This window comes from Cherax quadricarinatus, chromosome 2 (assembly GCF_038502225.1).
Source record: "Cherax quadricarinatus isolate ZL_2023a chromosome 2, ASM3850222v1, whole genome shotgun sequence".
NCBI lineage: Eukaryota > Metazoa > Arthropoda > Malacostraca > Decapoda > Parastacidae > Cherax > Cherax quadricarinatus.
The window spans coordinates 14,938,561-14,963,681 of NC_091293.1; positions in this window are offsets into that span (position 1 = coordinate 14,938,561).

Consider the following 25,121-nt stretch of genomic DNA (forward strand, 5'->3'; position numbering starts at 1 on the left):
TTTTTAACATCCCTATGACTCATCTGAGTCTTAAACTTCCAATTGTGTCTCCTTGTTGCTGTGTCCAGTCCCTGAAACTATCTGGTCATGTTCACCTTGTTAATTCCTCTCAGTATTTTATATGTCGTTATCATGTCCCCCCATCTCTCCTCTTCTCCACTGTCGTCAATATGAGTTCCTTTACCCTCTCCTCGTAGAGCAAACCCCTTAGTTCCAGTATTAGTCTTGTTGCAAACTTTTTCACTTTCTCCAATTTCTTGACATGCTTGACCAGGTGTGGGTTCCATATTGGTGCTGCATACTCCAGTATGGGCCTGACGTACACGGTGTACAGTGTTGTGAACGACACCTTCCTTAGATATCGAAACGCTATTTTTAGGTTACCATACGCCCATATGCTGCAGCAGTTATTTGGCTGATGTGCGCCTCAGATTTGCTCGATGTGATGCTCACCACAAGATCCTTTTTCCTTGAGTGAGTTTTGTAGCCTTTGATCTCCCAAGGTTGTACTCCGTTTGCGGTCTGTGTGTGTGTATGTGTACATACTCACCTATGTGTGGTGGCAGGGGGGAAAGTTTCAGCTCCTGGCCCCAACTCTTCATTCGCCGTTACTGGGTTCACTTTTAGATTCGGGAGACTTATCAAACCTCTTCTTAAAGCTATGGATGGCTCCTGTCTCTTCCATTCCATTAACTAAGTCGTTCCCTTTCTTGATTCCTCTAATGCTGAAGAAATACTTCCTAACATACAAGTGACTCATCTGTTTTCAACTTCCAACTGTGCCTCAGTGTTCTTGTTTCCCGTCACTTGAATAACATGTTCCTGTCCACCAATCATTTCCTCTCAGTATTTTGAATGTGTCGTCAGGTTGAGTTTCCTTAACTTCTCATCATAGAAAATACCCTTTAGTTTTGAGACTAGTTTCGCTGCAAACTTCAGCACTTTCTTTAATTTCTTGATATGTTTGACCAGGTGTGAGTTCCATACCGATGTTGAATAGTCATGTATGGACTGACTTATACTGCATACAGTGCCCTGAAGGACTTCTTGCTTAAATTTCTGAAAGCTAGCTGAAGCATTTGCTGAAGCATTTTTGTTCAGTTGAAGAGCGACTCAGGTGATATGCTCGATACAATCCTCCACCCAAGGTTCTTCTCCTTCAGTGAAGTTTGCAGCCTTTGCCCACCGAGCAGTACTTAATCTTAATAACTCTGCACTTGCCAGGGTTAAACTCCAGGAGCCACTTGTCAGACCAAACCTGCAGCCTGTCCAGATCAATTTCTAGCCTTTCCTGGTCCACATCTGCTTGTATTTTCCTCATTAGTATCACGTCGTCTGCGAACAGGGATTCCCTGACTCCATTCTGTCATGTCATTAATTAACATATACAAAAAATAATACCTATCATGGAATTGATTCTTGTGAAACCCAGCATGGAATCCATTGCAAGGGTTCAGCTGCTGTGGAGTCTACTGGTACAAGGATTGTGGAATCAGTAGCAAGGATACAGGTATAAATACATAATAGTGGTGGTTGTGATGGTGGGGACTGTGATGGTGGTAGTTGTGATGGTGGCTATTGTGATGGTGGTGATTGTGATGGTGGCGATTGTGATGGTGGTGATTGTGATTGTAAATGCTCGAAATTTTATGCAATCTAAATTTCAAGTGCAGATACTGTATGACCCCGACGTATTTAGTGTTTCCCCACAACTATAATAATAATAATAATAATAATAATAATAATAATAATGACGTTACGAAGAAAGAACAAGAATGACTTATGTAAAGTAAAAGGACACAAGTGCAACTAATGTGACATTTATTGTGGCAACGTTTCGCTCTCCAGGAGCTTTATCAAGCCATTTCGCTCCTGGAGAGCGAAACGTTGCCACAATAAATGTAACATTAGTTGCACTTGTGTCCTTTTACTTTACATATTGTCGGTAATTCTACCTACTTTATTACAAGAATGACTTAACAAAATGAGACTGTGATCACTTAGAACTGTAGCAGGTTTTCATCGTGGGTATGAAGCTATTGTTAAAATTGTGGAAATTAAGTATTTTGCTTATAGTAGATCACTGGTTGATTATACTGCAACCGTACTTGCTCGTGTGTCAGACTGGAAGCTTGGAACATTGCACAACGAAGCAATAAGAATTATCCTAGGATTCCCTCTTGCTTCCAAAATTCTATACTGGCGGAAAGAAGTTTATATTCCAGGCATTAGAGATCGTATCACTGAAAGAAATACCCTCATTGGTGTTGTTATGCTCAGGAAAAACCATGCAAACCCTTGCACAGAAGCTCTTCGAACTTCCTTCAGAACTGCTTAGCACCGCACCGAGTGGATTATGAAAACTGAAACTAGTCTCCGAATTAATCAGATGCATGATCTGAATCAAGTGAAACATCAATGACACTTTCCAGTTCCAGGGAAAAATAAACAACTTTCCCTTACTTTCCTTATCACAGCTTCGTGTTGTATTGATGCCTTAGTCGTGGTGTTCTTCTCCACAAATTATGTATGTTGATGGCCCTACCCTCCAACCCATTGGAGCAGCTGGTAGTGCCGTTTTGTCATACATAGCGTGATGGCTCTCATACTGAAATTAACTAATGCACTCATCAACAATTGGATATCTGCCCTTGAAACTGAACTGTTTGAAAAAGTCTTGCACTCAAGTGTGTCAGTGTATCTAAAGATGACATCCTAACTGTAATTGATTCCCCATCATCCATAAATACTCTTAATTCCATTAGTGCTAGTTGTGACATGCTTGAGTCAGAAGCTAGATATAGATATGGTAGGAGTGCGGAGAGTGGAGATAGAGTACACATGTAGATTCCATTTCACGTGAGTCATCAGTTGCATGTTAGAACTCAGGAGGAAGAAGATTACAAAATTGGTCTGTCAGCTAGCAGTTTGGGAACAAAAATATGAAGAGGACTTTATTTGAACGTCACTGATTTGAGAATGAGGGAGAATGATAGGAGTTAGTTCATTTGTCATGATTTTATCATTCAGAAAGCTCTTTCTGTCTACTGTGCATCTAACAAAAACAGCAAACTCTATGATGTCACCACTGCCAGGCTCTGGCAGAGCTGCAATGGAAGGTTGCAATTAATAAATTAATAAATACAAACTTTGCCAGAGGAACTATTGTCACTTCCTGCATCGTTATTTGCTGGGATGAAATAAAATTAATGAATACAAAGACAAGTCACTCACAAATGTTCAAGAAAGGTCAAAGCATTTTATCCACAGTGGCTAATTATCAACCATCCATGAAAATACTGACTTTACGTAATGCAAATAACCTGTGTATATTCAATCATTCCTTGTAAAGATGTAAGGAAATATGACTCAAAATCACCCATAAGCTACACTGATGTTTTCCTGATTCAGTTCATGTCATAACTATTATAAACACTATTACAGTAACCACGATAGCAGTAAGCTGCTGTGGGACGAAATTCATAAGGCGTCTAGATTTGAAAATGATGCATTTATGGGAGATTTTAACTTTAGACAAATTAATTGGAACAGTGTGACAGGAAATTTTAAGTCTAGTGACTTTCTTGATACGGTTCAGGATTGCTTTTTAAAACAGCTTGTGACAGAACCAACTAGGGGAAACAACCTGCTTGACTTGGTTCTTGCCAACAAAGAATCACTAATTAATAATCTTGAGGTTAGTGATGAGCTTGGGGAAAGCGATCACTAATCACTTAGTTTCAATATATAATGGAATTACCCAGATAACTGCAATCAAGTTTCTGTCCCAGACTTCCCCTTGGCCGATTTCATGGGACTGAGAAATTACCTGGGTGGGCTAAATTGGGATGACCTGACTGGGTCAGGTAGATGGTGTTGGTTGCCAATGTGACGTTTTTCAGAGCATAGTCCTAGCTGCCCAGACAACTTTTGTTCCGAGTAAGGAAATTAGATCTAACAAAAAATGAAGCCAAATGGATAAACAAGAGATGAAAACATCTCATTGGTCAAAAGAGAGGCATATATAGGCGTATCAAAAGAGGGGATGGACAGTTAAGAAATCAGTATACTCAGTTACAGAGAGAAATAAAAATAAGGAATAAGGAAAGCAAAAATGGATTATAAGGCTAAGGTCGAAAGGGATTCGAAGACTAACCCAAAAGGGTTAGATAGGTCCACTTAAGAGTAACTCTGTTTAGATCACTGACAATGATAAGGATATGTGTGAAATTTTCAATGCTAACTTACCCTCAGTGTTTACTCAGGAAGATACTAGCGAAATTCCAGAAATAATAAATTATATAGAACATGGCGATAATTAACTATGCACGATTGGGGTAACTCTAGTGACGTAGTCCACAGACAAATAGAGAAATTAAAACCTAAAAAATTCCCAGGCCCTGACGAATTGTTTGTTTTAAAGGAATGTAAAGAAACACTTAGCAAATCTTTGGCTAATCTTTTCAATATATCACTACAAACTGGCATAGTGCCAGACAAGTTGAAAATGGCAAATGTAATACCTGTCTACAAGGCAGGTGACAGGTCCTTAGCTTTGAACTATAGACCAAAAAGCCTTATCTCCATAGTGGGAAAATTTATGTAATCAATAATTGCCGGAGCAACTCGCAGCCATCTTGAAAGGCATAAATTGATTAATTAATCTCAATACGGTTTTACAAAGGGGTGTTCCTGTCTTACGAATTTACTAGCTTTTTTCACTAAGCTTTTAGAGAAGGTAGATCATGGTACTGAATATGATATTGTGTATATGGACTTCAGTAAGGCTTTCGGAGTTCCACATCAGAGGCTATTGAGGAAACTTAAGGCACACGGAATAGGAGGAGAAATTTTATCTTGTGTAGAAGCATGGTTGACAAATAGGCAGCAGAGATTTTGCATAAATGGGGAGAAATCAGAATGGGGGCACGCCACAAGCGGTGTTCCACAAGGGTCAGTGTTGGGCCCCTTATTGTTCACAATCTACATAAACGACATAGATGAGGGAATAAATAGTGACATAAGCAAATTTGCTGATGACACCAAAATATGCTTTCCAATTCATTCTAATGAGGACATTAGAGCACTCCAGGATGCTTTGAATAGACTGATGCAGTCGTCGGAGAAGTGGCAGATGCAGTTTAATATAGACAAATGTAAAGTTGTAGACGTTGGATAGGAAAATATCCATGTAAAGAAAAAGGACACAGGTGTAACTAATGTGACATTTTATTGTGGCAACGTTTCGCTCTCCAGGAGTTTTGTCATGTCATGGTTTTATATCAAGAAGCATAAATAAAATAAGCCCTCAGTTGTTCTTCACGTCTACATATCCTTGGTTAGGCCTCATTTAGACTATGTTGCACAGTTCTGGTCACCGTATTACAGAATGGAAATAAATGCTCTGGGAAACGTACAGAGGAGGATGACAAAGTTGATCCCATGTATCAGAAATCTTCCCTATGAGGATAGACTGAGGACCCTGAATCTGCACTCTCTAGAAAGGCGTAGAATTAGGGGGGATATGATTGAGGTGTATAAATGGAAAAGAGGAATGAATAAAGGGGATGTAAATGGCGTGCTGAAAATATCTAGCAAAGACAGGACTCGCAGCAAAAGTTTCAATTTAGAAAAATTCAGATTCAGGAAGGATATAGGAAAGCACTGGTTTGGTAATAGAGTTGTGGATGAGTGGAACAAACTCCCGAGTACCGTAATAAATGCTAAAGTCCTGTGTAATTTTAAATATAGGTTAGATAAATACCTGAGTATTTGTGTTACTAGGTCAGATGCCGGGCTCATTCCTTAAGTGAATATGACCTGACTGGGTGGACCATTGGTTTAAGCCGGGGGGTGACATGGACCTGCCTCGCATGGGCCAGTAGGCCTGCTGCAGTGTTCCTCCTTTTTTATGTTCTTATGTTTTTACGTATATAGTTCACTTCCTCTATAACTTGCTTAGCTATCGAGACTTTGCGGCACAGTCCTTGGACCCATTATGTTTCTCTGAAATCTTTCGACTACCTGTCCACACCAAGGGTGTGAGGTGCATAATAAAGGTAATACACTAATTAACTGGTGAGAACAGTGACACTAGATTCCACACGTCAGGTCAGTCATTTGCTACAACGTCTCATTAAATTAACGTAATGTCAACAGTGAGTCTTGAATACAATGCTTGGGTATCACCCTAAATAATTGGCTCGTTTTCCACAATGTTTCTTCTTAACAGTGTTTCATTATCACGAAGTTTCACTTTCATAATGCTTCATCATAACAGCGTTTCATTCTCAAAACGTTTCATCCCTACAACGTTTCATCCTCATAATGTTTCATTATCACAAAGTCTGGTTCCCACAATAATTCCGTCGGTAAAGCCTGCGGTCAACTACTAATAAAGAGAATGACAGACAGATAATTACCCGACTGACTGCTTTATAATTACATGCTAATGACGTTCCTGACATATTAATTGACATATGACAACTGCACTCCTGATGCATAGGCACTTATTGCTCTCATGTTGCATAGGCACTTAATGCACTCCTGTTGCATAGGCATTCTTATTGCTCTTATGTTGCACAGGCACTCTTATTGCACTCCTGATGCAAAGGTACATTTATTGCACTCCTGTTGTACTGCACCAAGTAATGACCTACACTGATGATAAATAATGAACTTTCACTCAGTCAACCACACACATACACACACACATATACATATATATATATATATATATATATATATATATATATATATATATATATATATATATATATATATATATATATATATATATATATATATATGCAAAACAACCACTCTGAAAAAATAGAGAAATTCCAAGCGCTTTCGTGATTACTCACATTATCAAAAGTTCCTTGATAATGTGAGTAGTCACGAAAGCGCTTGGAATTTCTCTATTCTTTCAGAGTGGTTGTTTTGCATATTCTGAAATCACCTGTTTACTGTGATCTTATTGCATATATATATATATATATATATATATATATATATATATATATATATATATATATATATATATATATATATATATATATATATATATATATATATATATATATATATAACTGGACTGGGGACCCTCATCCTCAGAGAAGACAATAAACGTACCTCAGGGAAAACTCAAGGTTCTCCCAGGAGCTGTTTGAATATTTTCTTCTCCTACCACCCCCCTGTATTTTATATTCTATGGGAAAATTTATTAATAGACAGAATACATTTACAGGAAACATAAACATGAATACAATAGTACAATATGTTAAAGATTACGGATTTCCTCCAGCTCCTCTGAAGCTGGACGCGAGCCAAGTATGCAGCAAGTATTTCCCCTCTGGATGGCCATGCTGAGGCTCTGGAATATGAAAGTGGCTGCCCTTGGGTCCCTCGTGGTGTCGCTGAGTCTCGAACCCAATTCTTTAAGGAAATGTATGGCATTTTTTCCCCATGATTCCAAGATCTCTGATCCCACTGGGGCAAATTGATACTGTTGGCTTATGTCCCTGTACTTTCTGATCTTGTACTTCTCCCTGTGGTTGGCAGCTCCTCCCTGTCGCCCAACACTGTGACGGATATAGGTGTCAGCCAGTGTGGACACACAGGAATAATCCTATGCTAAGAGCTTGCCATTCTTCCAAGGATAGATGGTGATCCTGTCAAGGCGGTTTTGTGGGTTGTGGGTATTGTTGGCTGCTAGTGATCGGGGCTCCCTCACGACTGGGCATCCAGCTGTAGCAACGGTTCTCTTTATGATGTCGTTGACCTCATTGTGTCTTGCATTCCAGCCCTTGGTTTTGGAACAGTTAAGACCATGTAGACCATATTGGTCGGCTTGCGCTTCACCGCAAATATACGTATATTCCGTGTGAATTGAAGCAGCAAGGCGCAGAGCCACTGCAATACAGAGGGTCTTAGGGTCGAGGCGTGTTTCCATTGCCGATATGGGAACTGTTTGGAGGAAGTCCCCGGAGTGAGGTGCACTCACAGCCGGGAGATGGGCAGTCTCCCTGTCTGATGTTACAGCCCTGGGCATATTGGTAAGCACCTTTTCAGCGATTGGGCCATCCCAGCTTGACTGTTTGTGAGCCAGTACTACACTTTCAGTGATGGCACTGGCATAGTAAGGGTCCTGTATTCCTGCTGAGTCACTGAGGTTATTAGGAAGAATTTGTCTTATTAACTCGTTTGATGCTATGGAAGAGGATAGGAAAGCTGGGAGAGCGATCTGGGAGGATCTGCGTACTCCAAGCCCCCAAGCCTTACTGGAAGTGAGGCTTGCAACCACTGTCCATCTTCCAGGGAAAGATTCAATACACTCTGTAGCATGGTCTTAAGGAGAGAGTCATATTCCTTGAGTTTCGGACTGCTGAAGGCTGGGGAGCATCTCAGAAAGTAGGTAGGTTTTGGGATTGACAGGCACTTGGTGAGTAAGTAGAAGGCATCATGTGTATCGATGTCTTTCATCCTGCCTTCCATCGTCCAGAGGTCTGAGATTTTTTTTTCTAGGAACAGATCGATTGCACTGAGCTCAAGAGGAGCGCCAAGGAGAGTGTTATTGGCTGGATCAATGGCTCGTGCTCCTGGTAAAACAGCAATAATATTCTGGGTCATCTGTCCATTGGTAGAAACTATTTCACATTCGGTGGGGTTTAAAGATAGGCCCAGGCTTTCTCCCATGTCTTTAATTTTTCTGATGTCTTCTAGGAGAGATTCTGTTGTACCAGCTAGGGTAGCATCATCCAAGAACCAGATATTGAGCTCACTGGAGAGTGTTTCTGTGACTTCTTTGATGACCAAACAGAATAGAAAGGGGGCAAGAGGGTCCCCCTGTTGCACACCCTCACACGAGTCAATTTCATGGTCCCCAAACAATAGTTTGGAAGTCACACTATAACACGATTCTATGAAGGGATAGAGAGAAGGGAAGTTTCTAGAAACTGCTTGGAGAGCAGCATCTCTTCTGACTGAGTTGAAAGCATTGGCAAAGTCCAATTTGACCAAGGCTTTTTCATCGGACATGTTGTTGATATATACTCGTGCTGCATGGGCGGCTGCTTCACAGCCCTGTTGAACGCCAAAACCGAGTTGAGTTGGTTTCAGCATTTCAGAAGCCTCTTGACTCACCCTTCTTACTGCAGCCTTGGCGACTAGGCGCCGAAGGGTGTTGCTCACTGCAATAGGCCTGATTCCTCCATCCTTTTTCCGGAGGGCACACAATGAGGCAACAAAGAAAAAGGGTCTAATAGCATCTGGGACACTGCAAGCCAGGCAGTGAGTTCAGACAGCAGCCTCTCTGAAACATCACCAAGTGCTGGATTGAGCATTTGTTTTAAGTGATGAGGCCTTAAACCGGTGAAACTTCCTGCTGAGCCCTGTGGAAACGACATAGCTGCTTTATACACACTAGCATCCTGTAAGGTTAGATGTTCTTCGCCAGCTGCAATGTCAGGGAGGTCGATGATGGTACTGGGAGCCCTGGGTGGACGTTCGCCCTTCAGAGCTTGCGCCGTGCTGATGTCCATAGGAGTGATGGTATCCTCACTGGTTATAAGCCTCAGAGCACCAATAGTATTACCCTCTTCTATTTTTTTTGCTAATTTGGGCTCTGATTTTTGAGGCGTATGGTGTCCTGTTGTTGGCATTTGCCCGGCGGGTGTTTGTCACCCTAGGAGGGAGATGGACGAGGCTGTCATCCCTCGGGAATGCATTTATTGCCCTAATGACATGTGTTGCTAGTGACTTGTCCTTCTTTGGTGGGACAGCCAAACAGGCATTGCCAAAAAGCATCAAGTTGTGCCAGGATCTGTTTGAAGGAGCATCGTTGACTTTCTTAAGAAGGTCGGTGAATTTACTAGCAGCTTGAGGGCGAGCTGCTTTGGGGATGTGTGTCAGCGTCCTGGTGGATGTTAATTTAATTGCAGATTTGAGGTCTCATGTAGAGGTGAAGTCCCCGTAGCTGTCAGCGCTGACTGCTGGGATGGGCTGTTGAATGTTTTTATTTGGAACTCTCCTGGAGCCTAGACATCCATTGTGAGCACGAATGTGGCCAGATAAGGGATTGAGTGCACATTCCCTGTAGCACACCCTGCAGATGCCTCGTGAACGACGGCTTTGGCTCTGTCGTAAAGATTCCTGGGAACCCGGGACTTTTTGTGACATTGCTGACATCGTGGGGGTGGGAGGGCGCCAGCTGTGGGGTAGCGGGTGAAGGACAGCACATATGCATGGGGGATGAGGGTGGGGGAGTAGAGAGCGGCAGAGCTAGTTATTGGTAGGGCACTAAACGGCAACACCTCTTATAAGTTTAAAGATGTATTTTGTCATTAAAGCTAATGAAAAAAATAATTTCGCGGCTGTTCAAAGGGGTAATGCCTGCTGTATTTTGGGCACACGCCCCAGCTCTGAGGAGCTGGATGAGATTTTCGCCTTATAATCGGTGATACACACGTAACAACATGTACCGTATATGCCACCTTTATATCAACAATGTATCTCTTAAATCTTCTGTACCATATTATGTAATAAAATATTCCTATTGGTAAAAAAAAAATATATTAAAAGATGAGGTGGTAGGGGAAGTGGAATATTCAAACGGCTTCAGGAAGAAATCCAAATATTCTTCCTTGAAGCCTTTTTATCCACTTCTATGAGGCTATGGGTCCCACAATTTACACCAGAGGTAGACCCTATCCTATATATATATATATATATATATATATATATATATATATATATATATATATATATATATATATATATATATATATATATATATATATATATATATATATATATATATATATATATATATATATATATATATATATATATATATATATATATATATATATATGAAATTCTCTCTATCTGTCTCTCTCTCTCTCTCTCTCTCTCTCTCTCTTTATATATATATATATATATATATATATATATATATATATATATATATATATATATATATATATATATATATATATATATATATATATATATATATATATATATATATATATATATATATATATATATATATATATATATATATATATATATATATATATATATATATTGGTACAAAATTAATTTTTTCATTAGCTTTAATGACAAAATACATCTTTAAACTTATAAGAGAAAATTTAAGAAAGGACCGGAGATTACAGAATTGTGACAATCCTCTGCTTCAGACCTTTGCTTCTGTATCAGTGAAAGTGCAGTGTGCATGTTTGGATTTGGGGAGTAGTAGTGGTGTGGAGGAGGTTTTGTTTACCTCTGTGTCCGGCCGGGGTCAGGGGTTGGGGGAGGAAGTGGGCGTTTACGGCACCGTCATTGGATGCTGAACAGAACACCTTGGTTAATAGTGAGAGCATGGTGATTAGTGTGCCAAATGGCGACGGTTTTTTCTAAATGGAAAAGTAAGTGTATAACAATTAGCAAAAGTTAGTCAGTGATGTGCATATTGAGCGAACACACAGGGCCACTCCCTCCCCCCCATCCCTGTTCCCCTCCCCTCATTCCAGTCTACGCCCACTGACTTCCTGACTAAGGGTGTTGCCGTTTAGTGCCCTACCAATTACTAGCTCTGCAGCTCTGTACTCCCCCACCCTCATCCCCCATGCATCCATGCTGTCCTTCACCCGTTACCCCACAGCTGGCGCCCTCCCACCCACACGATGTCAACAATGTCACAAGAAGTCCCGGGTCCCTAGGAATCTTCACGACAGAGCCAAAGCCGTCGTTCACGAGGCATCTGCCGGGTGTGCTACAGGGAATGTGCACTCAGTCCCACAATGGATGTCTAGGCTCCAGGAGAGCTCCATTTGAGAACACCCAACAGCCCATCCCAGTAGTCAGCGCTGACAGCTACGGGGACTTCACCTCTACAGGGGACCTCAAATCTGCAATTAAATCAACATCCACCAGGACGCTGACACACATCCCCAAAGCACCCATAGCCTCGGAGAAGTGGTTAAAAAGGCTTCAAGGAGGAATATTTGGATTTCTTCCTGAAGCCGTTTGAATATTCCACTTTCCCTACCATCCCATCTTTCATTCTTTTTTACTAATAGGTATATTTTATTACATAATATGGTACAAAAGGTTTAAGAGATACATTGTTAATATAAAGATGGCATATACAGTACATGAGATGTGAGAGATTCATGTCTAGTACATATTCTTACGTGTTTGTCACTGATTATAATGCGAAAATCTCATCCAGCTCTTCAGAACTGGGGCACATGCCCAAAATACAGCAGGCATTACCCCTCTGAGCAGCCGCGCTGAGTCGCTGGAACAGAAAACTAGCTGCCCTGGGATCCCTAGTTGCCCTGATGAGTCTTTTGCCTAGCTCCTTAAGAAACTAAGATGCACTCTTTCCCTTTGAGCCAAGGGTCAATGAGCCTAAGAGAACAAACATACAATGATGGGCAAGTTCTCCATATTTTCTAGACTTTTGGGACTCCCTGAAGCTGGTGGCTGCCCCTCCTTCCTCCCTGGTGTATTGGAGATAGGTATCAGCCAAGGTAGATGCACATGTGTAGTACCACACCACCTGCCTACCGTCTGTCCAGGCTTGAAGTATGATACCATCTGGACACTTCTGGCTGCCACCAGATCTGCATAGCTGGGGTGGCTCCCTTACTGCTGGGCATCTGGCTGTTTTGAGGCTCCTCTTGATAATGTTATTAACCTCCTCATGTCTTGCAATCTTTTCCTCAGATTTACGGCACACAAGACCATGGTTCCCGAATCGGTCTGCTGATTCATTGCCACAAATACACCTGTGTTCGCCGAGAATAGGGGCGGCAAGTCGAAGGGCAACACCAATGCGGATGGTCTGTGGGTCGAGGCGTGTGCCAAGGCTGGAGTTGGGAACAGTCAACAGAAAGCCCCCTGCATGAGGAGCTCTCACTGTCAGGAGGCGGGCTCTATCCTTCCCTGACACACTCTGAAGCACTGTTGAGGCGATTTTGTCCACTATCAGTCCATCCCAGTGCGACTGTTTGTAGGTGCTGGGGGGAGCAGGTCTGGTTTCAGAGCCCGTTAGAATATCCCAGATCATGGCTCCATCAATGAACTTTTGGTACTGGACTCCAGTCTTATCCATAAGATGTTCAGGGAGAACTGCTGCTACAAGCCCTCTGGATGCAACGCATGAGGACAGAAAAGTAGGTAGTGCAATCTGTGATGACTTGCGGACACCAATGCCTCCTAGTCTGACTTGAAATGTAGCTTGGTTCCACTGCCCGTCTTCTAGAGTAAGGTTAAGTACTTTCGTAAAAATCTGTCTTAGGATACCATCATATTCGTGCAGTATAGGGTTATCATGTGAAGGTGCACATCTTAGGAAATATGTCAACCTGGCCAGACTCAAGCACTTTGTGAAAAGGTACAAGGCATCATGGGTATCAAGATTGCCTATTCGTTGTTCCATTCTCCTCAGCTCTTCCAATTTCTTCCTGAGGATTGCGTAAATGGCATTGCTTCCCAGAGGTGCTCCAAGAAAGACGCTATTTGTAGGGGCAATGACTGATGTTCCTGGTAATTTTGGTCTCACTGCATTTATCACTTGTTGACTGACTGAGATGATTTCACATTTGGATGGATTCAGGTTGAGACCCATTTCCTGTCCCCGTGTCATCACTTGTATAAGATCACCGAAGTGAAACTCTTTTGTACCTGCTATTGTACCATCATCCAGGAACCAGATGTTTAGCTAACTTGTCAGTCTAACTGTGATTTCCCTAACTGCTATACAGAAGAGAAATGGAGCTAGAGGATCCCCTTGCTGGACACCCTCTAATGATGTGATTTCATGCTCTCCAAACAGGAGCATTGATTCCTTGCTATATACAGCTGAAACAAAGGGAAAGAGACCATGGAAATGTTCTTGTACCGCTGCTAAGACCACATCTCTTTACAGGAGAGTAAATGCATTCTTGAAGTCTAATTTTACCACTATTGTCCTCAGGCAGGTTATTGATATACGCCCTTGTTGCATGAACCGCTGCTTCACTTCCTTGAGAGACGCCAAAGTCAAGCTGGTTTGGTTGAAGCAACATGGCTGCCTCTGTACTAATACTTCGGACAGCAGCTTTGGATACGAGGCGGCGAAAAGTGTTGCCTACTGCAATAGGCCTAATTCCTCCAGCCTTCTTTGTAAGTGCATACAGTGTTGCACCAAAAAAGAAAGGTTTAATTTCGTCAGGAATCAGACTAGCCAAGGAATTGTTGACGAACCTTGTGATCTCTGAAAGTTATGTCTCTGCAGTCTCCCCAATATATATATATATATATATATATATATATATATATATATATATATATATATATATATATATATATATATATATATATATATATATATATATATATATATATATATATATATATATATGCCAGGAATTCGCAAGAGCAGGCGAAATATACACAAACACTGTTCTCTGGCTGAAGGAGACTCGAACCTATGAACCTTGGAACAAGGTACGCAGTGCTATACCAAACTCACCACACTGGACCAATACCTTGGAGTCCAGCTTGCGCTAGACTTTGATTCAAGGCAGCCAGCTTTCAGGGAGAAGGCTTACAGCTTTTCATTTCATCCCCTGCATGCATCAGCCTTACTAGAGATTTTAACAATGCAAGGAATTCGCAAGAGCAGGCGAAATATACACAAACACTGATCTCTGGCTGAAGAAGACCTTTGGTATAGCACAGCGTATCTTGTTCCAAGTTTCGTAGGTTCGAATCTCCTTCAACCAGAGATCAGTATATATATATATATATATATATATATATATATATATATATATATATATATATATATATATATATATATATATATATATATATATATATATTATTGTGACCACGAACAAGTGGTATTGATCAATAACAACACTGCGACTAGCCAAGGACTCGAACCCATGCTGCTTTGGCCCCGTGGGTAAAGGCGTCACGAGTTTTCGCCCACCATGAAGCAGGGCAAAGCAGCATGGGTTCGAGTTCGAGTCGCAGTGTTGTTATATATATATATATATATATATATATATATATATATATATATATATATATATATATATATATATATATATATATTTATATATGTGTGTGTGTGTGTGTGTGTGTATGTGTGTGTGTGTGAAATTTTCTCTATATATTGTCTTCACTGTCTTCTACTTCAAACTTTATTTTTTCCATCAATATGATTCTTTTCTCTGTTTACTGCTCACATTATTGTCATGTGAATCGCTCAATTCTCTTTATATAGCTGTTTTCCACTTCACAGCAACCTAACTCCCAGGTGTGTGTGTGTGTACTCACCTAGTTGTGGTTGCAGGGGTCGATTCACAGCTCCTGGCCCCACCTCTTTGCTGACCGCTATTAGGTCACTCTTCCTGCTCAATGAGATTTATCATACCTCTTCTTAAAGCTATGTATGGATCCCGCCTCCTCTACATCACTTCACAGACTGTTCCACTTTCCGACAACTCTGTGACTGAAAAAATACTTCCTAACATCCCTGTAACTTATCTGACCCATTGTTGCTGTGTTCCATCTCTGAAGCATCCTGTCTCTGTCCACCTTATCGATTCCTCTCAGAATTTTATGTCGTTATCATATCTCCCTCTATCTCCCCTGTCCTCCAGTGTCGTCAAGTCGATTTCCCTTATCCTCTCCTCGTAGGACAAGCCCCTTAGCTTCGGGGCTAGTCTCGTTGCAAGCCTCTGAACTTTCTCTAAATTCCTTACGTGCTTGGCTAGATGTGGGTTCCAAACTGGCGCTGCACTCTCCGATTGGGCCTGACGAACAAGGTGTACTTTCTTGAACGACTCCTTACTGAGATGTCGGAATGTTATTCTTAGGTTTGCTAGGCGCCCATATTCTGCAGCAGTTAGCTGGTTGATGTGCGCCTCAGATGTGCTCGGTGTTATATTCACCCCGAGATCCTTTTCACTGTTTGAGGTATATATATATATATATATAGATATATATATATATATATATATATAGATATATATATATATATATATATATATATATATATATATATATATATATATAGATATATATATATATATATGTATGTGTGTGTGTGTGTGTGTGTGTGTGTGTACTCACCTAGTTGTACTCACCTAGTTGAGGTTGCGGGGGTCGAGTCCGAGCTCCTGGCCCCGCCTCTTCACTGATCGCTACTAGGTCACTCTCCCTGAGCCGTGAGCTTTATCATACCTCTGCTTAAAGCTATGTATGGATCCTGCCTCCACTACATCGCTTCCCAAACTATTCCACTTACTGACTACTCTGTGGCTGAAGAAATACTTCCTAACATGTGTGTGTGTGTGTGTGTGTGTGTGTGAATGTATGTTTGCGTATAATTAGTCTCTACAGTCAAAACTTATTAAACTATTCTAAGTAGCTGAAGAATATATGAAAGATGTACTGAGGGAGTCAAGGTTCCCAGACAGCGTCTTCATGAGTGTGGAAACTGGTGGGAACACATCACCACTTGATCAAGGTTAAACATATTCTCATAATATTCAACTGTCAAAATATACTCTGGCTGTCAGTCTGTCTGTCTCTCTCTCACTCTGTCTTTCTTTATACACGGTTTTACAAGGTTAGGCTAAGTTTTCTTAAGTTTATTTGCAAGCTAAGACCTGTTACCTACATCTCTCTTTCCATCTCCTCTCCCTCACTCTCCCTCCCTCTCTCTCTCTCTCTCTCCCTCTCTCTCCCTCTCTCTCCCTCCCCTCTCTTTTTTTTTTTACACAGGGTTTGACAAGGTTAGGTTAAGGATTCCTAACTTTATTGACAAGCTAAGAGCTCTTACCTACATCAGCTCATTTGAAAGCATTTTTATTGTTATGAGACATACAAGTAGGGAACAGGATGAAGTTGGAGCCATCTGTGGGCCAGCATTTTCGTTTGATCAACTGGCTATTTATCTCGTTGACATCATTATGCTGTACGAATGTGTTCCACACTCGAGTCATCCTGGGTATATGATCTCAGATGGAGTGATGGTCTGGAGAAGGGAACAGCCTGAGTGAAGTTGCTGCTTCTGCCCGTCTTCTGGCATAAAAGCTTGTTTCACGCTGTCCTCGAAGTGTACGTAACAGTAAGGCCACCCACATCCCTCCTGTGTTGAAGGCTCTGCTGATATGACAGATCTATCCAGGATGAGTCCAGGCGAGAGATGAGACTTCTTGCTCTGTTCTCTACTCTGTCAAGCAGTCGCAGATGAGAGGGGGGGGGGGCAGGCAAACCAAGAAAGTGGAGCATACTGAAGGTGTGAGCGTACTTGTGCCTTGTACAGAATCTTGCAACCCCTACTGTCAAGCAGATGTGAGATACGGCGAAGTGCTGTAAGCATCCTGGCTGCCTTGTTTGCAAGATTTACAACATGGTCAGTCTCTCTCTCTCTCTCTCTCTCTCTCTCTCTCTCTCTCTCTCTCTCTCTCTCTCTCTCTCTCTCTCTCTCTCTCTCTCTCTCTCTCTCTCTCCCTCTCTCTCTCTCTCTCTCTCTCTCTTTCTTTCTCTCTGCCTCCCTCTTTAAACATAAATTTAAAATAAAAGACAAGCTCACATAAAAAAAGATTAATCAGAGTGGAATTGTCTGTGATTCATGGAAACTACTGCATTATTCGACAAAGCTCTCTTGGTTGAGTAATTAATTAAAGCTCTTTGAGCGCCCCTGAAGGTTACTGCGAGTTCAGAGAGCTGCATGTGTTGGAGAGCCTCTGATGTGGGGCACAGTATCTCTCTTCTCTTCTTTCTTACTCCGATTATCCTGGTGCTTAACTCCCGGGATATTAAGCCTAGAGCATTTAGCTGTTGTTTGTTTTTCTTGTTTGTTGCTTGTTGTGTGCTTCTTGTGTTTGTTTTTTTATGTTCGGCAGTGCTGTTGTCAATTGTTGTTGTTACTGTTGTGACTGTCATATGTTATTCCTGTTGTTTCTCATTCTGCTGCCACCGTTATCGTTCCTACTGTCGTTTATTATTATTATTATTATTATTATTATATATATATATATATATATATATATATATATATATATATATATATATATATATATATATATGTATATATATATATATATGTATATATATGTCGTGCCGAATAGGCAGAATTTGCGATCTTGGCTTAAATAGCAACGCTCATCTTGCTATATAGGACAAGTGAAAATTTGCATATGCAATAATTTCGCCAAAATCATTCTGAAGCTAACGAAAAAAATACATTTCACCGTGTTTGTTTAGTATTAAATTACTGAAAACAAATCTAAAATATATATAGTTGGGTTAGGCTAAAATAAATTGCGCTTGTTATAATAAGGTTAGGTAAGTTTTCTAGGATTCTTTTGGTGCAAAATTAAAATTTTTTACATTAACATTAATGAAAAAAATATATCTTTAAACGTATAAGAGAAAATTTTAGAAAGGGCTAAATTTTAAATGAGTTCTTGCTAATTGACCAATTTTACATATTCGGCATATTTTGCACTTCTCCGAGGCAATGGGTCCCACAATTTACACCAGAGGTGGACCTCATCTTATATATATATATATATATATATATATATATATATATATTTATATATATATTCAACAAGTCGGCCGTCTCCCACCGAGGCAGGGTCACCCAAAGAGAAAGAAAATCCCCAAAAAGAAAATACTTTCATCATCATTCAACACTTTCACCTCACTCACACATAATCACTGTTTTTGCAGAGGTGCCCAGAATACAACAGTTTAGAAGAATATACGTATAAAACTACACAATATATCTCTCCGAACTGCCAATATCCTAAACCCTTCCTTTAGAGTGCAGGCATTGTACTTCCCATTTCCAGGACTCAAGTCCGGTTATATAAAATAACCGGTTTCCCTGAATCCCTTCATTAAATATTACCCTGCTCACACTCCAACAGATCGTCAGGTCCCAAATACCATTTGTCTCCATTCACTCCTATCTAACACGCTCACGCACGCTTGCTGGAAGTCCAAACCCCTCACCCACAACACCTCCTTTACCCCCTCCTCCAACCTTTTCGAGAACGACCCCTACCCCGCCTTCCTTCCCCTACAGATTTATACTGTCCCAATGTCATTCTACTTTGATCCATTCTCTCTAAATGAACAAACCACCTCAACAAACCCTCTTCAGCCTTGTGACTAATACTTTTATTAACTCCACACCTCCTAATTTCCACACTCCAAATTTTCTGCATAATATTTATCTCACACATTGCTCTTAGACAGGACATCTCCACTGCCTCCAACCGCCTCCTAGCTGCAGCATTTACAACCCAAGCTTCACACCCATATAAGAGTGTTGGTACTTCTATACTTTCATACATTCCCTTCTTTGCCTCCATAGATAACATTTTTTGCCTCCACATATACCTCAATGCACCACTCACCTTTTTTCCTTCAATTCAATGATTAACCTCATCCTTCATAAATCCATCCGCTGACACGTCAACTCCCAAATATCTGAAAAATTTCACTTCTTGCATACTCCTCCTCCCCAATTTGATATCCAATTTTTCCTTATCTAAGTCATTTGTTACTCTCATCACCTTACTCTTTTCTATGTTCACTTTCAAATTTCAACCTTTACACATATTGCCAAATTCGTCCACTAACCTTTGCAATTTTTCTTTAGAATCTCCCATAAGCACAGTATCATCAGCAAAAAGTAACTGTGTCACTTTTCATTTTGTATTTAATTCCCCATAATTTAATCCCACCCCTCTCCCGAACACCCTAGAATTTACTTCTTTTACAACCCCATCTATAAATATATTAAACAACCATGGTGACATTACACATCACTGTCTAAGACCTACTTCTACCGGGAAATAGTCTCCCTCTCTTCTACACACCCTAACCTGAGCCTCACTATCCTCATAAAAACTCTTTACAGCATTTAGTAACTTACCACCTATTCCATATACTTGCAACATCTGCCACATTGCTCCCCTATCCACTCTATCACATGCTTTTTCAAAATCCATAAATGCAATAAAAACTTCCCAACCTTTATCTAAATACTGCTCACATACATGCTTTAATGTAAACACTTGATCTACACATCCCCTACCCACTCTAAAATCTCCTTATTCATCCGCAGTTCTACATTCCGTCTTGCCTCTAATTCTTTCAATAATAACCCTACCGTACACTTTTCCTGGTATTCTCAATAAACTTATTTCTCCATAATTTTTACAATCTCTTTTGTCCCCCTTCCCTTTATATAAAGGGACTATACATGCTCTCCGCCAGTCCCTAGGTACCTTCCCCTCTTTCATACATTTATTAAACAAAAATACCAACCACTCCAACACTATGTCTCCCCCTGCTTTTAACATTTCTGTCATGATCCCATCAGTTCCAGCTGCTTTACCCCCTTTCATTCTACGTAATGCCTCACGCACCTCCACCACACTCATATCCTGCTCTTCTTCACTCCTAAAAGATGGTATACCTCCCTGGCCAGTGCATGAAATTACCGCCTCCCTTTCTTCGTCGACATTTAAAAGTTCCTCAAAATATTCTCGCCATCTACCCAAAACCTCCATCTCCCCATCTAACTCCCATTCTCTGTTTTTAACTTGTAAATCCATTTGTTTCCTAGGCTTTCTTAACTTGTTTAACTCACTCCAAAATTTTTTCTTATATCCATTAAAATTCCTTGACAGTGCCTCTCCCACTCTATCATCTGTTCTCCTTTTGCACTCTCTCACCACTCTCTTTACCTTTCTTTTACTCTCCGTATACTCTGCTCTTCTTATAACACTTCTGCTTTGTAAATACCTCTCATAAGCTACCCTTTTCTCTTTTATCACACCCTTTACGTCATCATTCCACCAATCACTCCTCTTTCCACCTGCACCCACCCTCCTATAACCACAAACTTCTGCCCCACAGTCTAATAATGCATTTTTAAAACTATTCCAACCCTCTTCAACCCCCCCCCCCTCCCCGCACTACTCATACATGCACCAGCCCACCTTTCTGCCAATAGTTGCTTATATATCACCCGAACTTCCTCCCCCCTTAGTTTATACACTTTCAGCTCCCTCATATATATATATATATATATATATATATATATATATATATATATATATATATATATATATATATATATATATATATATATATATATATATATATACATATATATATATATATATATATATATATATATATATATATATATATATATATATATATATTTATTTATTTATTTATTTTATTTATTATCACACTGGCCGATTTCCACCAAGGCAGCGTGGCCCGAAAAAGAAAAACTTTCACCATCATTCACTCCATCACTGTCTTGCCAGAAGGGTGCTTTTACGCTACAGTTTTTAAACTGCAACATTAACACCCCTCCTTCAGAGTGCAGGCACTGTACTTCCCATCTCCAGGACTCAAGTCCGGCCTGCCGATTTCCCTGAACCCCTTCATAAATGTTACTTTGCTCACACTCCAAAAGCACGTCAAGTATTAAAAACCATTTGTTTCCATTCACTCCTATCAAACACGCTCATGCATGCCTGCTGAAAGTCCAAGTCCCTCGCACACAAAACCTCCTTTACCCCCTCCCTCCAACCTTTCCTAGGCCGACCCCTACCCCGCCTTCCTTCCACTACAGACTGATACACTCTTGAAGTCACTATTCTATCTACATGTCCGAACCACCTCAACAACCCTTCCTCAACCCTCTGGACAACAGTTTTGGTAATCCCGCACCTCCTACTAACTTCCAAACTACGAATTCTCTGCATTATATTCACACCACACATTGCCCTCAGACATGACATCTCCACTGTCTCCAGCCTTCTCCTCGCTGCAACATTCATCACCCATGCTTCACACCCATATAAGAGCGTTGGTAAAACTATACTCTCATACATTCCGCTCTTTGCCTCCAAGGACAAAGTTCTTTGTCTCCACAGACTCCTAAGTGCACCACTCACCCTTTTCCCCTCATCAATTCTATGATTCACCTCATCTTTCATTGACCCATCTGCTGACACGTCCACCCCCAAATATCTGAATACATTCACCTCCTCCATACTCTCTCCCTCCAATCTGATATCCAATCTTTCATCATCTAATCTTTTTGTTATCCTCATAACCTTGCTCTTTCCTGTATTCACTTTTAATTTTCTTCTTTTGCACACCCTACCAAATTCATCCACCAATCTCTGCAACTTCTCTTCAGAATCTCCCAAGAGCACAGTGTCATCAGCAAAGAGCAACTGTGACAACTCCCACTTTATGTGTGATTCTTTATCTTTTAACTCCACGCCTCTTGTCAAGACCCTCGTATTTACTTCTCTTACAACTCCATCTATAAATATATTAAATAACCACGGTGACATCACACATCCTTGTCTAAGGCCTACTTTTACTGGGAAATAATTTCCCTCTTTCCTACATACTCTAACTTGAGGCTCACTATCCTCGTAAAAACTCTTCACTGCTTTCAGTAACCTACCTCCTACACCATACACCTGCAACATCTGCCACATTGCCCCCCTATCCACCCTGTCATACGCCTTTTCCAAATCCATAAATGCCACAAAGACCTCTTTAGCCTTATCTAAATACTGTTCACTTATATGTTTCACTGTAAACACCTGGTTCACACACCCCCTACCTTTCCTAAAACCTCCTTGTTCATCTGCTATCCTATTCTCCGTCTTACTCTTAATTCTTTCAACAATAACTCTACCATACACTTTACCAGGTATACTCAACAGACTTATCCCCCTATAATTTTTGCTCTCTCTTTTGTCCCCTTTGCCTTTATACAAAGGAACTATGCATGCTCTCTGCCAATCCCTAGGTACCTTACCCTCTTCCATACATATTTTAAATAATTGCACCAACCACTCCAAAACTATATCCCCACCTGCTTTTAACATTTCTATCTTTATCCCATCAATCCCGGCTGCCTTACCCCCTTTCATTTTACCTACTGCCTCACGAACTTCCCCCACACTCACAACTGGCTCTTCCTCACTCCTGCAAGATGTTATTTCTCCTTGCCCTATACACGATATCACAGCTTCCCTATCTTCATCAACATTTAACAATTCCTCAGAATATTCCCTCCATCTTCCCAATACCTCTAACTCTCCATTTAATAACTCTCCTCTCCTATTTTTAACTGACAAATCCATTTGTTCTCTAGGCTTCCTTAACTTGTTAATCTCACTCCAAAACTTTTTCTTATTTTCAACAAAATTTGTTGATAACATCTCACCCACTCTCTCATTTGCTCTCTTTTTACATTGCTTCACCACTCTCTTAACCTCTCTTTTTTTCTCCATATACTCTTCCTTCCTGCATCACTTCTACTTTGTAAAAACTTCTCATATGCTAACTTTTTCTCCCTTACTACGCTCTTTACATCATCATTCCACCATTCGCTCCTCTTCCCTCCCGCACCCACTTTCGTGTAACCACAAACTTCTGCTGAACACTCTAACACTACATTTTTAAACCTACCCCATACCTCTTCGACCCCATTGCCTATGCTCTCATTAGCCCATCTATCCTCCAATAGCTGTTTATATCTTACCCTAACTGCCTCCTCTTTTTGTTTATAAACCTTCACCTCTCTCTTCCCTGATGCTTCTATTCTCCTTGTATTCCATCTACCTTTTACTCTTAGTGTAACTACAGCTTGAAAGTGATCTGATATATCTGTGGCCCCTCTATAAACATGTATATCCTGAAGTCTACTCAACAGTCTTTTATCTACCAATACATAATCCAACAAACTACAGTCATTTCGCCCTACATCATATCTTGTATACTTATTTATCTTCTTTTTCTTAAAATATGTATTACCTATAACTAAGCCCCTTTCTATACAAAGTTCAATCAAAGGGCTCCCATTATCATTTACACCTGGCACCCCAAACTTACCTACCACACCCTCTCTAAAAGTTTCTCCTACTTTAGCATTCAGGTCCCCTACCACAATTACTCTCTCACTTGGTTCAAAGGCTCCTATACATTCACTTAACATCTCCCAAAATCTCTCTCTCTCTCCTCTGCATTCCTCTCTTCTCCAGGTGCATTCACGCTTATTATGATCCACTTTTCGCATCCAACCTTTACTTTAATCCACATAATTGTTGAATTAACACATTCATATTCTCTTTTCTCCTTCCATAACTGATCCTTCAATATTACTGCTACCCCTTCCTTTGCTCTAACTCTCTCAGATACTCCAGATTTAATCCCATTTATTTCCCCCCAGTGAAACTCCCCTACCCCCTTCAGCTTTGTTTCGCTTAGGGCCAGGACATCCAACTTCTTTTCATTCATAATATCAGCAATCATCTGTTTCTTGTCATCCGCACCACATCCACGCACATTCAAGCATCCCAGTTTTATAAAGTTTTTCTTCTTCTTTTTTAGTAAATGTCTACAGGAGAAGGCGTTACTAGCCCATTGCTCCCGGCATTTACATATATATATATTAATATATATATATATATATATATATATATATATATATATATATATATATATATATATATATATATATATATATATATATATATATATTGCATGCACGAACAAATGGTTTTTGCTTTAAAACGCCTCACTCGTAACCTGTAAAGATTCGAGACGTCCTAAACCACTCACCCGTCAATATGACATATATCAGGTGCCCAGTAGCACTGGACATGTTATTCCTGATGCGAACTCATACGTGGGTGTGGCAAGCTAAGGACTAGTTTTGTGTTAAAGCTCGGAATGGAGTGTTGAAGTTTTAGGGTTCGAGTCTCGGACAGTGCAGTTGGTATTTTTGTCCTGCCGAATAGGTAAAACTTGCGATTTTGGATTAAATGGCAACGCTTTTCTTGCCGAATAAGGCAAGCAAAAATTTCGCAGAAATTATTCTGAACCTAAAGAGAAAAATATAGTTCTTCGTGTTTGTTGATTATTATTAAATTATTTTATACTTAACTAAAATGTATTGGATTAGGTTATATTAAATTGCGCTTGTTATAATAAGGTTGTGTAAGTTTTCCAAGGTTCTTATAGTACAAAATTATTAT